The sequence below is a fragment of the Sinocyclocheilus grahami genome, unplaced genomic scaffold (genome assembly GCF_001515645.1).
Source record: "Sinocyclocheilus grahami isolate Dianchi unplaced genomic scaffold, SAMN03320097.WGS_v1.1 scaffold336.1, whole genome shotgun sequence".
Lineage (NCBI taxonomy): Eukaryota > Metazoa > Chordata > Actinopteri > Cypriniformes > Cyprinidae > Sinocyclocheilus > Sinocyclocheilus grahami.
Genome location: NW_015505515.1, coordinates 798,924 through 814,555, shown reverse-complemented (window position 1 = coordinate 814,555; position 15,632 = coordinate 798,924). Strand labels below are relative to the sequence as shown.

Below are 15,632 nucleotides of genomic sequence, written 5' to 3'. Positions count from 1 at the left end.
CTTCCAAGGAGCACGCAGGAATTAGAGGCTGTCCATCAGCCGCATGCTAGCAGGTGTCTCAGCTGCTCCAGAGACTCTTTGGAGGAAGAGGAAGATCAATGTCCTGGCTGCAAATCCTGCTCTTGTTGATAAGAGGCCTGTACTACAGAGGATCAATCAGGTTTACACCATTAGAGTGTTCAAAACAAAGTCGACGGCCGTTTGAACAGCTTCTAACTGACTGATACATAATCCTTATGAGTAAACAAGATATCTTATGGTAGAATGATTAATTTAACAACAGCAAATGAGGAAAACAAATATAATAGTTAGGTCAATAATGTGATTTTATTTTATTTAAAAACGCAATTCATGCCTTCAGTGATTTCAACCTCTTCTATGATGAGCCTGTTAAACGGATTTTTTTTTTGTTTTGCTTTTTTTATGATATCATAATAAAAAAAAGGAATTCAAATCTTGAAGAGAAATGCCTTAAGGAATATAATAAATAAATAAATTTAACAGCTTATTAATATTTGAAACACTTATGTCTGCCAAATCAGAATCGTGCAGTGTGACCAAAATGCAGAAATATGCAGGGAAAAAACATAATACATGAAAATTTTAACACAAGTCAATACATTTCTTTAAAAATCAGATAATTTGATCTTCTTACGAAAATGCTAGGCGAGTTCATGTCGTAAAATGCAACCTAATGATATTTATTAATTAACATTCAATTATATTTTTAAATATACAATTTTTTTTTAAATCATAAATTGTTATAATTTGCCTTTACATTTTTGAAAATAATCCTAAAGATGTAAACAGTAAATCTTAACACTACTATTGATTTTCTTTTCTTTTGTACCTGTCATTGACTCAAACTGACTGATTTAAAAAATTGTAGTTTATTGCTATGCTGTTTTATATAACAATAAATATGCATGTAAGTCAAGTAGTGTTCAGTCATATTTACTCCCACGTTTGAGCAACCTTAACATGATTCATTAACAAAAAATACAGGGTCCACATACAGTTTGATCTAATAACCAGACTGCAGCTCCGTCCTTCTGACAAGAACAGTAATTACTGCCATTTACTACTTTCATAAGCAGTCACTTAATCACCTAACAACTGTACAAGCAAAATCACAGCTAGAAAGATCCAGATGATCTGGAATTATAATGTACTGCTAGTGAAGAGCAGCCAGTGATGCCTTGAGGGGTTTTGCATATATTGATTTTTCATCCTCCTCATGCTGAGTCATTATGTTCAAGCCTGTTGATCTGTTTATCTCTGATTATGAAAAACGCTTTTTAACCACATTCCCACCTGTTGAGGTCACTAACCTGTTCCAGTAACATTTTCAAGTGACATAACAAAATTGTACATGCATTATTTTAATGGACACATTATACACTTTAAAAATGTATCTGCTTTTGATTCTCTGCTTTTTGTGCTCTATAATATATTATAATGCAATATATTCCTAGCTGCAACTTTGGTAAAAGACCAGCTGTTTCTTTAAGCGGAGCTCTTGCTGGGTGCAGACATCACAAGGGCATTTGCTAATGACTACCTTGTGTAAAAGCGAGGTGCATGAAGGTAGTAAAAAAATAATAGAGCTGACAAGTTTCCTCCTTTTCTCAGCTGATGATTTTCTGCATGACGTCTCATATGAGATTATATTATACACCATATGATGTTAGAAATCTGTACATAATAACCTAATTGACTATCCATGCTGAATGAGAACAGCATGTTGTATATGACATGTTTTATTTAAATTTGATACTTTTTCCTTCTACATCTGCAGCACCATTAAGGAAGAGAAGGAAGGGAAAGTGCATTAGAGTGGGACAACAGAAAGCAGAATGTGTTTGAGTAAAGGTTAGGTACTGCGCTAAAGTGAAGGGACTCACTGGGGACTTTGTTGTGCAGCATTTCATTAGCATGTTTTTTACACTCCTTTCTTCTGGGCAACCTTTGCACAGCAAGTAAAATACCGTAAAATTTAAGGTTAATTCGGGCCAATACGGTAATGCATAAGACTGACATGACACCTTCATAATCATGACATGACACATACATAATCATGACATGACTCATGTCATGAATATGAAGTTTTTTATGCATGTTTATGACAACTGTCATTAAGTGTCATTCGCTCAGTTATGTAATTTTTAATGCAAAGATGACATTATTTGAGATGTCTCTGTTATGGGCTATGGTTAGGGGTAAGGGTAGGGGTAGGGTTAGGTCAAATAATGTCATATTTGCATTAAAAATGACATAACTGAGCGAATGACACTTAATGACAGTTGTCATAAACATGCATAAAACCTCCTTCATATTCATGACATGTGTCATGTCATGATTATGAAGGTGTCATGTCAGTCTTATGCACACCCCTTCAAGTAAAGTGTTACCAAATTTAATTTAAAATGATCAAGGCATGTTTTTTTTTCACTGTCTGAACACAAAGAAGAAACATTCTCATTTAGTTTACCATTAAATGAACACAATGAAGAATCATATTTAATCACTTCCATTTATGCAGAACAGTACATAATAATAAACAGCAATATTTACTGAAATGTACTCTTTTTTTACTAAAATATTACATTAAAGGGGTCATGAACTGAGAAATCAAAATTGCCTTGATCTTTTGACATATATAAGAGGTCATTGTACTATTAAAATATCCTGTAAGTTTCAAAACTCAAAACTTTCTCATTAGTCTAAAAACAGCTTACAAATGAAGCCAATCTGCCAAAATGACAGCTTGTGGAATATGCTATTTTATGATGTAACAGTGTGGCTAAACACCACCTCCACAGAAGAAGATCAACGCCTGCTTCTACATCACTGCCTGTTTAGCCTCGCCCACCAATTCGCAATAGTGTAAATAACAAGAGCGCCAAACGCAAGTCTACAATGCAGAAACCAATCGATAAACTATATTTGATTAACTTTATTCTTAACGAAGTTCCAGACCATGTAAGTAAGAACTTGGTCCTTTGTTCACTTCATTTTACCACAGATTCGTTTATAAACAAGGCACAATTCGACGCAGAATTTTCAGAATAATTGAAACTAAAAGACGATGCTGTGCCGACTATATTGGATCCAACAGTAATGTCACAACACACAAGTGTGAGTAACTGTTTTTATTACTATTGCTTTGTCTGTTATTACAGATCGTTTGATATGTACTGAATATTTATGTGTTTACCAGTGGGCATTTACATCCGAGTCTGTACGACTATTCAAATGGAGGACAGAAAATAGCCTATTAGTTCTAAATGATGGTGTTTTTGGTGTAAAAATCTTGATAACAGTATAAATGGACCTCAGAGAACTGAACAAAATTTTAAAAGAGCAGTAAAATGCCTGTGGGATTTTTGAGTGGTATATAATGCACAAAAATCAAATGAGAGTTTGAAATTATTTCATTGCAATAGATTACATGCGCGACGCAGCGAGAGTGAAAAAGCAGACTGGTAATTAATATTGCTATTTAAATATGACAGGCTCGTAACTCCTAAGACATGGGAAATACAGTTGCAAATGGACTTTGCTTTTTCATTTGAAATTTGGCAGTCACTGTGCGTTCACGAAAGCGAAAATGCAAAAGCTAATGCAGGATTTGCAATTGCATTTGGATTATGTCACAATTTATGCGTCCACATATTGAAAACGCAATTGAAAATACAATTTGCTATTCTATTTGAAAATTGTCCGGAATATCGTTCCATAAATTTGAACTGATTAACAGACATTAATCATATGTAAGAACTCTTTTATGTCTAGTTAGCTATATAGCTAGCTGGATCCATCAGGAAATTTTCAGGAAATTTGGTTCACCAGTGAGTCTTTGCTGAAAGCATAAAGGCTTACTGAAGCCTGAAAGTTAGAATCTGCAGCCCTTAATGAACGCGACCTCTGTCTATGGTGATGCTTGGTGAAATATCTTGCCAGGGTGACTTGGCACATGGACAGAGGGTGGGATTGTGTTTCCTATCCCTTATCCTTTTGCCCAAAAGTCAGTGAAGGTGAAAGTCCTTTTCTTGTTCACCCAGAGTTTGGCTATGTTTTTGGCATCTTGCTCTTACTCAAGTAATATCAACTGAACTGCTGATGGTGACGAGAAATCCTAGTGCTAAAAATCTATAAAGTAAACGATCTCTAAGGGTCAAAACATTCAAATGAATGTAATCCAGACAATGCACAATCAAACACCAATCTCCTACCTCTTGATGAAGAATGTCTGCAGTATCCATGGTTACCTCGACTACGCAAAAGCCAAAAATTGCAATGTAGATAGTGTTTTTTCCAAGGATGAGAAATGGCATGCTGAGGGCAGCTCTCCATGGAGACCAAGTAAACCGACGTTATGGACTTAAGATGAATGGTAGGTGGTGATAGCTTGACAGTACAGAGAGTTCTGTGTTCATTTAAATCCAGAAATGCTGTCAGACCCCTCTGCCTGTCAGAGAGAGAAGAATCTCCATTTATTTCCTCCACTCACACTCTCACCCACACTTTACATCATGAAGGGCCAATGAGGCTGGCTGGCAGTAACTGGATTTATGAACTAAAGTAATGATGCTGCAAGTAATAGAGAGTTGCATAAATCGCTTTGAACCTCTGTACTGTAAACCATCCACTGACCCAGACTGGGCGGTTTAGTTAAACAACATTATACTGCAGTATTTCTCAGTCTTCTGACAATATATTCGATACATGTTCAAAAAGTTTAATGTAAGTAAAATAACTCAAAATAAGCAATATTTTCAATGCATATATTATCATTTTCATATATGCGCGACATTACATCAATACATAATAATCCTGCTAACAAAAATATGTTCTAAGAATGTAAATGTTATTTCTGAATGTTTTCAGAACATTTAAAATGTTTTTTCTTGGTTATGTGAACATTAGAAAGAACATTAAGGTAGTTCATAAGGTAGTTGTTAAGATTAGGGTATTGCGTAGAATTAGGGATGTAGAATATGGAATATGTTAATAAAATACATGCTAATAAGCAACTAGTTAATAGTGAGAATTGGTTAATACTAACCAATGAGAAGTGGTCCCTATACTAAAGTGTTACCGAATGTTCTCTGAGCTATCTGAAACAAGAAGTAAATACATTTATAAAACATTATGCTAAATGTTTCAGAATAAATTATATAAATATATATATATATATATATATATTTTTTTTTTTTTTTTTTTTTGCTACTGTTTTGATAGTGTTATTAAAGACCTGCACCCATTGCATAAAATGGTTAGTCTTATCAGTCATCAACTATTTTATTTTTATTTTATTTTTTGTATTTTTTGGTATTACTTTCTAAAAGTCGCTTACATCAAAACGTAAATTGGTCTAGATTGACTCGGAAAAATAAGACTCATTACTCCTTGACTGCTAGTTAGTCAGACTAGTTCTTAAAACACAGTCTTAAAATAGAGGCTAAGCTCATGTAACTTGCCACAGATAACATTTGTTCATAACTTAAAGAGAACCTTGCATGAAGAATGGGAATGAACAGAAATACATATATTGTAACTAAAACATATTAAAACATGAAAAATGCCATGCAGAGGCTTCTGTGAACATTGAATCTGAATTTTGAATTATTTAAATTTTGTACTTGAATTTATTATTATAAACATGTTTTTTTTTTTATGTATGTCATATAGTGTAAGCATATTAGAAGTGAAGTGTTGATTTTTCTTTTTTCTGTTAATAATTTACATCTTACTACAGTACACTTCAGGAATGTGGGTGCTATGATCATGATTTCTAATTGCTTCTAAAAAAACTGATTTTGTGACAACACAAAAATATACTGGCAACATGAAAAAGTAATTTGACCCATTTACAAACGGGTCAATGACATCAGCATTTTTCATCAAGTCATTTTTCTTCTATAATATTAATATTTCTGAGTAAAATACAATATTCAACAATTATGAAAAACATTAAGACAGAAATGAAAACAGTCAAGATTCGAAACAAGTTTTTAAAAATTATTTATTTATCTTTCAATACAACAAATCAAAACTTTTTTGTTATTATCATGCACGTATTAATTGTATAAGACCAACAATGAGACTATTAATAAAATAGGCTCAATAACAGGCCATTAAAAACAGTTTGAAGTTTAATTTAGTGCTGTCTCTTGTTTAGTGTTCCCTTTTATAATCCTTCCTCAGTTAAACAAAAGTTGTTATCTTTGAGGTCAAAGTCTCTAAATGTGATGGTACCACCTATACACAGACAACCGCACAACTTGCTTAATACAAAAATTATTAATACATACACACTCATATCAAACAAAAAGAGCTCGACATCTGATTTTGCATTGGAATCAGTCTCTAAAAATTACTATATTGTGATATATAAGGTACTGTGTCTATTTTTCATCTTATTTTGCTATTTTCTATTTGGCGGGAATGGTCAAAGCAACTATGATTTTTTTATCTCTTTGTTGAATTTGCAGTTTTGTGACAAGTGCAGGATTTCTTTAACATTTGCTAAATCATCAGGAGCTTGGTATGCTGATTTCAGAAGTGTAATGTTTCTGTTGCCAAGTGTAATGCCCATCAAAGACTCAGAGCATGCCTTCTGTAATACATGTAAAATCACAGACCCTTTAAATTCGATAACACCCATCAAAGACACTGAGCATTTCATGGTGTCTGTGTTTATCGACCACAGACTGGATGGGGTCATTCGAGTCATCAGTACAATCAACAGAAACAGTCTTCAGCCACTTTACTGTGTTCACTGCAGCGCTGAACAAGTCTGCAATACTGTTCACACTGAGGTCCAGATACACGACGACCATTTTGGCTTCCCGTTTCATGTCTCAGATGTGATTTGTAAAGGCACATGCAAAATGCAACACACGTCCTTATATCAACTAAAGATTCAGATAACAGTGCTACAGAGTATCTGCCAATAAAAAATTGTGTCAGAATGAACACTTTTAAGTATAACTTTACCGTTTGCATCTCCAACCTTTTTGGTGACTACAACAATGTACTGCAATTTGTTCAAACAATGGAAATGTACAAGTATGTACAAGTATGGGTGTACAGCATGTGGTCATCTATAAAATTAGTTGTGGACCAGACTTGGAAAAGCTCTTAAAACATTATGAAACAGAGGGGATACTGGAGATCGTTCCATGGCCTATCGACCAGTTTCTGAACCCTGCATCAGGCTGGAACTTCCAGGAGCACAAGGGTGACGTCCATTATTATGGTCAGTTAGTAACACTCAACGAGTGCATTTACAGGCACATGTACCAGTCAAAGTATGTTCTCCTGAATGACATTGATGAAATCATCATGCCTTATAAACACACCAGTTTACCATCTCTAATGGAGGACCTCCAGTCTGCTTATCCCAGAATAAGTGTATTTCTTTTTGAGAGCCACGTTTTTCCCACAACACAGTTTGAGGAGAGTGGGAAATTCAAACGAGCAGAATGGAATAATATTCCTGGTGTTAATATCATGGAGCACATTTACAGAGAACCTAATCGAAAGAACATTTACAATCCCACAAAGATGATTGCCAACCCAAGGAAGGTGCAGCAAACCTCAGTACATACCTCATTGCAAAACTATGGATATATTCACCGTGTAGCATTTCATGTGTCTTGGATGGTGCATGTGAGAGAACCAGTGCAGGTGAATCTTACTAAAAAGCAACTGTTTGTGGACAAAAGAATGTGGGACTTTGAGCAAAAACTGATACCGAATGTTGCCCGGACTTTGAAGCTTTCAGGTTTGTTAAGGCCTCACTGATGACATGATTTTATTATAATTATGCAGATGTGAGAAATCTAACATCTGAAAAATAAAGAATGCCTTTTGAGAAATATAATCTTAGCCAAAATGATTGCTAAACTGATCTAGACCAAGGTAAAATTAAAAAGGTCGAGCATTTTGCACAAAAAATACTGTACTGTACAGCTAATGTCTCGAGTCTCTGGCTCGATTTCATTTGTACTCTTTCCTGAGTTGTTCCCAGGAAAGTTACATTTATTTTGTATTTTATCTACGTGATATTATTTTGTTAATTATAAAATAGTTTTAATACTTTTTTCATTACATTTAATATGAGCACTATTTACATTACAGACATGGTTGTAGGTTGACCACGTGTTTAAAAGTGTTTTTATTTTATTCATGTTGAGTTTAAAAATCACACAATGCAAACTTCAAATTTCTCTACATCAGAAAAAAATGTACACTATAATCTGTACACATACAGTGTAACAGGCATAAAGTTTACATAATGATGTTCACAATAGATATGTGACTCTGTAGGTTTTAAAAATTCAATATTGTTAACGTGTAGATTTGAAGGAGCATGTGCTAAATAAACAGATCCCACTCTCTTTTTCTCCTCGTCATCATCCTCTTCTTGGCAGGTTTAAATCTGCACCATTAGTGTAGTCTGAATAAATGACAGTCACATATTGCATGTTACATAAAAGTAGCAGTCACAATTAGTTATTTACACAGTGCTTAGATGATCTATGAACACACCAACTGTCTCTCACTACGGAATAATTCAGTACAGTGCAGATGTAATCCGGTTCTGATCTACCAAAGCAGCACAACTATAAGCCAGCCCCTTATAATAATCCAAATCTCAAGTAATCACATTACATGTGTTAAGCCTTGGCATGAACTTTTCTTATGCCCTGTCTTACAAAAGCCACGACTGTCTTTTTTCAGGCATTTTAATAACTTAGCATCTTGACAGGAGTTCTCTTCAGCAGTATTTTTGCTTTGGTCTTAGTTTAGCAATTTTGGATCTGATAACTTGCCATAACAGCTGGAAGATATTGCTCCACCATAAAAAGTTAATCTGTTACTAATAGGAAGTGCTTGTGTTCCCAAACTGCTATCATCATATAGATAATACAGTGCATCCGGAAAGTATTAACAGCGCTTCACTTTTTCCACATTTTGTTATGTTACAGTCTTATTCCAAAATGGATTAAATTAATAATTTTCCTCAAAATTCTACAAACAATACCCCATAATGACAACGTGAAAGAAGTCTGTTTAAAATCTTTGCAACTTTATTACAAATAAAAAAACAAAAAAATCACATGTACATAAGTCAACTCAAAACACTCAAAACTGAGCTCAGGTGCATCCTGTTTCCACTGATCATCCTTGGGATGTTTCTACAAGCTGATTGGAGTCCATCTGTGGTAAATTTAGTTGATTGGACATGATTGGGAAAGGTCCCACAGTTAACAGTGTATATCAGAGCAAAAACCAAGCCCTGAGGTCAAAGGAACTGCCTGTAGAGCTCAGAGACAGGATTGTGTCAAGACACAGATCTGGAGAAGAGTTCGGAAACAAATTCTGCTGCATTGAAGGTTCACAGTAGCATGTAGCCTCCATTATCAATATTGTAAGAAGTTTGGAACAACTAGGACTCTTCCTAGAGCTGACCTCCTGGCCAAACTCCGTAGCCCCTCACTGCAGAACACAAGATCCAGGAGGGTGGAGATGGGTAGGTTTTAGGGGTGGAGATGGGTAGGTTTTAGGGGTGGAGATGGGTAGGTTTAGGGGTGGAGATGGGTGGGTTTAGGGATCAGGGGGTGGAGATGGGTAGGCTTGGGTATGTAATGTGGGAAGAGTTGGATCTGGATCCAACCACGCCCCCTGGATCTTGTGTTCTGCAGTGAGGACCATCTCGCCAAACTTAGAAATTGATGGAGAAAGGCTTTGGTTAGACTGGTAACCAAGAAGCTGACGGTCACTCTAGTTGAGCTCCATGAACATATATGCAGATGGGAGAACTTACAGAAGGACAAACATCACTGTAGCACTAGTCAACCCAACCAGACCGAACTCAATGCTCTCCTCAGTGAAGACTCATGAAAACCCACTTGGAATTTGCAACAAAGCACCTAAAGAACTCTCAGACTGTGAAAAACAAGATTCTCTGGTCTGATGAACCTCAATTCCAAGCATCGTTTCTGGAGGAAACCAGGCACTGCTCATCACCTGCATGGCCAAAACCATCCCTACAGTGAAGCATGGTGGGAGCATCATGCTGTGGGGATGTTTTTCAGCGGCAGGAACTGGGAGACTAGTCAGGATCGAGGAAAAGATGAATGCAGCAATGTGCAGAGACATCCATGATGAAAACCCACTCCAGAGCACTCTGGACCACAGACTGGGGAAAAGGTTAATCTTCCAACAGGACAACGACCTTAAGCACACAGCCAGGATAACAAAGGAGTGGTCTACGGGACAACTGTGAATGTCCTTGAGTGGCCCAGACTTGAACCCGAATGAACATCTCTGGAAAAATCTGAAAATGGCTGTGCACCGATGCTTCCCATCCAACCTGAAGGAGCTTGAGAGGTCCTGCAAAGAAGAATGGGAGAAACTGCCCAAAAATAGGTGTGCCAAGCTTGTAGCATTATACTCAAAAAGACTTGAGGCTGCATTGGTGCCAAAGGTGTTTCAACAAAGTTTTGAGTAAAGGCTGTGAATACTTATGTACATGTGAATTTTTTTTTTTTTTTAAACAAACTTCTTTCACTTTGTTAAATGGGGTATTGTTTGTAGAATTTTGAGAGAAAAAAAAATTATGAATTTAATCCATTTTAGAATAAGGCTGTAACATAACAACATGTGGAAAAAATGAAGCGCTGTGAATACTTTCCGAATGCACTGTATACAGGAAAAATATTGTAAGCTTAAATGGTTTTTGCTTGAAGGTTAAGTTCACCCTAAAATAACTGTTATCAATTACTCACCCTGTCATCCCAGACTCATAGTAAGTCTTCCTTGATGCACAAATTATGAAAGACAGTTTGAGCTTCCGTTTACCAAATTTGAAGTGCTCGCATGGAAAAGGTAATGCTAATTTTTCTGCTAGGATATTATCCTTTAGGTTTACAAACATTTTAGTTAACAATAAAACAACTAAATGCAATACATCATTCTAAACAGGTAAAACACCTGAGAAAATAAATACGGACAATTGCTGTCCATTAGGATCTATTTTTACAGACTTTTGTCAATTACATCAGTAGATGTATTTTTGAACTCTTTGAAGCATTAGAGTTTTGGTGGAATGGACAGAAATCTCTCAGATTTCTTTAAAAATATCTTCTGTGTATTTTAAAGATGAACAAGTGACATGAGGGTGAGTAATTGATGATAGAATTTTCATTTTTGAGTGAACAATCCCTTTACGTTGTCTTCTATAGGCAATGAGAAAGGATATAAGATATGACTTCTTAAAAAAGGGGGGTTGGGGTTGTATAGTGACAATTGGGGGTAAGCCGTGTCGTGTCACATTGATTCACTGAGAAATATGCAGTGAACATTTTACATGTAATTGTTTGAAAGCACACATTTTTAAACGTCAGTGGAGGAAATCTGCCAACTAAAGGTCATTTTGAACACAATTCTCTAATGTGGCATTAGTACAACCAGTCAAATTAAATTTACTTATTGGTGCGTTCTTCAAGTCATTGTTATTTAGCACCATTACAGTGCAATATTTATGATGATGGAGAGTGTGACCCATGGTAATAAGATGAATATAACTCTAGCTGAATTTTATTCTTTAATAAAGCAGTCCATTTCTGCTTCACTGCAATTTAGACAGGTGACACCACTGATGTACATGGAAGCAACGGTCCTTTTTAGATAGCTAAGTAAATGTGTGTGTGTGTGTGTGTGTGTGTGTGTGTGTGTGTGTGTGTTTAGTCTAACGCAGTATGTAGCAAGGTTTTTTAAATAATAAATAAAAAGAATAAAAATGACATAGAAAAGAGATAGAATAGATAGACCTGGTGTTAGAGGTCAAGTTAGTATTATTTTTATAATAATTAAAAAGAAAACAAGTAGATAGAATAGAAAAAGAATAGAGAACGCTAGTGTTAAGACGGTCAAGTGTTTTTTTATAAACAAAAAGAAAACAAGTAGATACAATAGAAATAGAATAGAGAGTTGTAGTGATAGAGGGTCAAGTTTATTTGGGAGATGTGTGTCTTTAGACATTTCTCGAAGGTGGCTGAGATGAGTTGAGCAGGTCATTCCACCAGCAGGGAACAGTTAAGATAAAAGTCCATGAAAGAGTTTTTGTGTTTTTTTGGGATAGCACTACAAAGCGCTGTTCACTTGCAAAACACAAGCTTCTAGAGGGCACATAAGTCTGAAGTATTGAATTAAGGTAAAGGGGTGCAGTGCCAGTGGTTGTTTTGTACAAGGTTCCTGGCTGTCCTGGAAAGTGTTATTGTTGATGCACCTAGTTGGATGGAGAAATTGTGATGACGTTATGGGTTTGCTGAAACCACAAGCAGTTCTGTCTTGGCAATTTGAGTTGAAGGTTCTTCATCCAACAAGAAATGTCTGTTAGACATGCTGAGATGCGAGCAGCTATCATTGGATCATCATGATGGAATGAGAGGTAGAGTTGAGTGTCATCAGCACAGCAGTGATATGAAAAGCCATGTTTCTGAATGACAGAACCTAGTGATGCCATGTAGATAGAGAAGAGAAGTGGTCTAAGAACTGATCCCTGAGGCACCCCAGTAGCTAGATGTTGTGACTTGGACTTCTCACCCCTTCAGGATACCTTGAAAGACCTATCTGAGGTGAGACTTGAACTATAATACTAAAATATGAACTCTATCGGGGAATGAACTTGTAGAACATGTCTATTGTAGGGGAATGAACTTGTAGAACATGTAGAAGACTAATGGCTGCTACACCCCTGATTTCTTCCCACAAAACAGAAAATTATACCATCAAAATGGCCTGCCGACCCTAGAAATTAAAATAAACTTAAAATGCTAAAAATACATAAAATTAAGAAATTAAAGTTAATTTTTCCCCTTTACTAACTATTGTTTTTGTTTGTTTCCCAGTTTCTGTTTATTAAAAAAATTAAAGCAAGTAGCTATAAAAGGTGGGGTCTTTGAAAATTGTGTTGAATAATGGTTAGCTTTCAAGTCAATAAGGTTGAGGACAACTGCTCTACATGCAATGGCCTTATCTCTATATGTTAAGCAGAGGATCTACAGGTCCAAGTACAACATTAACATTGCTTTAAAGGAGGTTGGGTTTAAAGACCAAGTCTGCAATACGACTTTTAAAAGGTTTAATTCATAGTCCAGATGAATGGAAAGGGTAAAAAGAAACAAAAATTGATCTGCCTTCTAATTAAAATCGACCTCATCACCTCCCACTTCCTGGAGCACACTGTTAGTTTTCTTGTCATTTATGAGGCTCAGAATTGAGCAAGACTATTGGCTGTTTGGGATTTACAATCATTGCTGGGCTGCTTTCAGACTTATATTTTATATAAAACCTTAACACCGACGCTGCTTCTGAATCAGCTGTGAACGCTTGCTGCGTGACTCCAGCGGCAAAATATCAATGCAAAGCGTCCAATGTGCAACAATATGACAGACGCCACTGTATAGAAGAACAGGACATGTAACTCGTGCACTAAAGTGTTTTGAAGGCCTAGGATAATTTTCGGTGTTCCTTTTGGTCATCTTGGTCTTTCATTACATGGAAAAGAGCGACCAGGGAATTCTCTAAAAATTGAATTTAGAAATCAGAAAGTCACGAAAGAAACAATGAGGGTGAGTAAATGTTGACAATTTTAATTTGTGGGTGAACTATTAGTTGTGCCATATGTTTTTACGTAGCTTGACAACCATAAACAGCTTGCAGGTAGACTAGCCAAATGCAGCTGTTCACAAGGGGTAAGAGGGTAAATGATGTTGTTGCAAAGTGTGAGAATTGTGGTGTGTTCATGCCGTGTCATAAATATGAAAACAAAAAACGCAGGACCGTTTCAACTCACCGAATCATTCAGACAAGCTACTTAATCAACTCACTGCATTATTTCCATGTCAATGAAGTTCTGGATGGGCAGGCGAAATACTGAAATATCTTTAGCTAACTTCAATAGGCATTGGGCTGTTTGACTTTAGGGTCAATGTCACTGTAGGGTGCCTTTTGCTGTCCTGTACATAAATAATTAATTTGCCATGATAACTTAACATAAAAAATGACTATGAAAGGGTGTGTTATATTAGGCTAAGTATTATCTAACTCTTTAGATACATTTTCTAGTTTTTTTTAGTTTTGTATAAGAGGATGCGTGTTATTTTGCTATGTCCCATGCACTGCTCATTAAATTTGAATGTGAATCGCATGTTCTTCACTAAAACAGCCTGTGAATTCATTCTGTTGGCTTACATTTATGTTAAAATATGAAGTTAAGAATGCCAATTAATCATCTGGTGTTTATTAATACAGCATGAGCCGAGTCATGCAGTAATGTAGCCTATTACACAGCAGATCTCGTTGCCCTAAAACAGATCATAAATGGTGCTCAAAAATATTGCCGACTTGCGCCACACTGTGGTCATACTGAGTTACAGCTTCTCTTGCACTTGCATTTTGTACATTATCATGCTATAATTATAACTTAAATCTGCATGTATCAAAATGGAACTGGAGTTTTTGAACCGGTAAAAAGTTTTGAATCAACGACTTCGACAGCTTTAACCTAAAATCTTTGGATTTGTAATTTCGTTCTAATTTCATTAGAGCATTTTCCTGGCGAGATTGCGCTAATCATGAGTCGCGTTCGAAGTTGTCACAAAATGCCGATAAAAACTTGTGACAGACAGTATATTTTATATAAAACCTTAACACCGACGCTGCTTCTGAATCAGCTGTGAACGCTTGCTGCGTGACTCCAGCGGCAAAATATCAATGCAAAGCGTCCAATGTGCAACAATATGACAGACGCCACTGTATAGAAGAACAGGACATGTAACTCGTGCACTAAAGTGTTTTGAAGGCCTAGGATAATTTTCGGTGTTCCTTTTGGTCATCTTGGTCTTTCATTACATGGAAAAGAGCGACCAGGGAATTCTCTAAAAATTGAATTTAGAAATCAGAAAGTCACGAAAGAAACAATGAGGGTGAGTAAATGTTGACAATTTTAATTTGTGGGTGAACTATTAGTTGTGCCATATGTTTTTACGTAGCTTGACAACCATAAACAGCTTGCAGGTAGACTAGCCAAATGCAGCTGTTCACAAGGGGTAAGAGGGTAAATGATGTTGTTGCAAAGTGTGAGAATTGTGGTGTGTTCATGCCGTGTCATAAATATGAAAACAAAAAACGCAGGACCGTTTCAACTCACCGAATCATTCAGACAAGCTACTTAATCAACTCACTGCATTATTTCCATGTCAATGAAGTTCTGGATGGGCAGGCGAAATACTGAAATATCTTTAGCTAACTTCAATAGGCATTGGGCTGTTTGACTTTAGGGTCAATGTCACTGTAGGGTGCCTTTTGCTGTCCTGTACATAAATAATTAATTTGCCATGATAACTTAACATAAAAAATGACTATGAAAGGGTGTGTTATATTAGGCTAAGTATTATCTAACTCTTTAGATACATTTTCTAGTTTTTTTTAGTTTTGTATAAGAGGATGCGTGTTATTTTGCTATGTCCCATGCACTGCTCATTAAATTTGAATGAGAGTAGAATATAGTCAAATCATAAACCCCCACCCCCCCCCAAAAAAAATTCTCCTAT

General features: G+C 36.0%; 1 pseudogene; it reads left to right on the top strand.

The window, feature by feature from the left end:
* Window positions 1-4,323: 4,323 nt before the first annotated feature.
* On the top strand, window positions 4,324-7,812 carry LOC107602823 (uncharacterized; annotated as a pseudogene).
* Window positions 7,813-15,632: the final 7,820 nt, after the last annotated feature.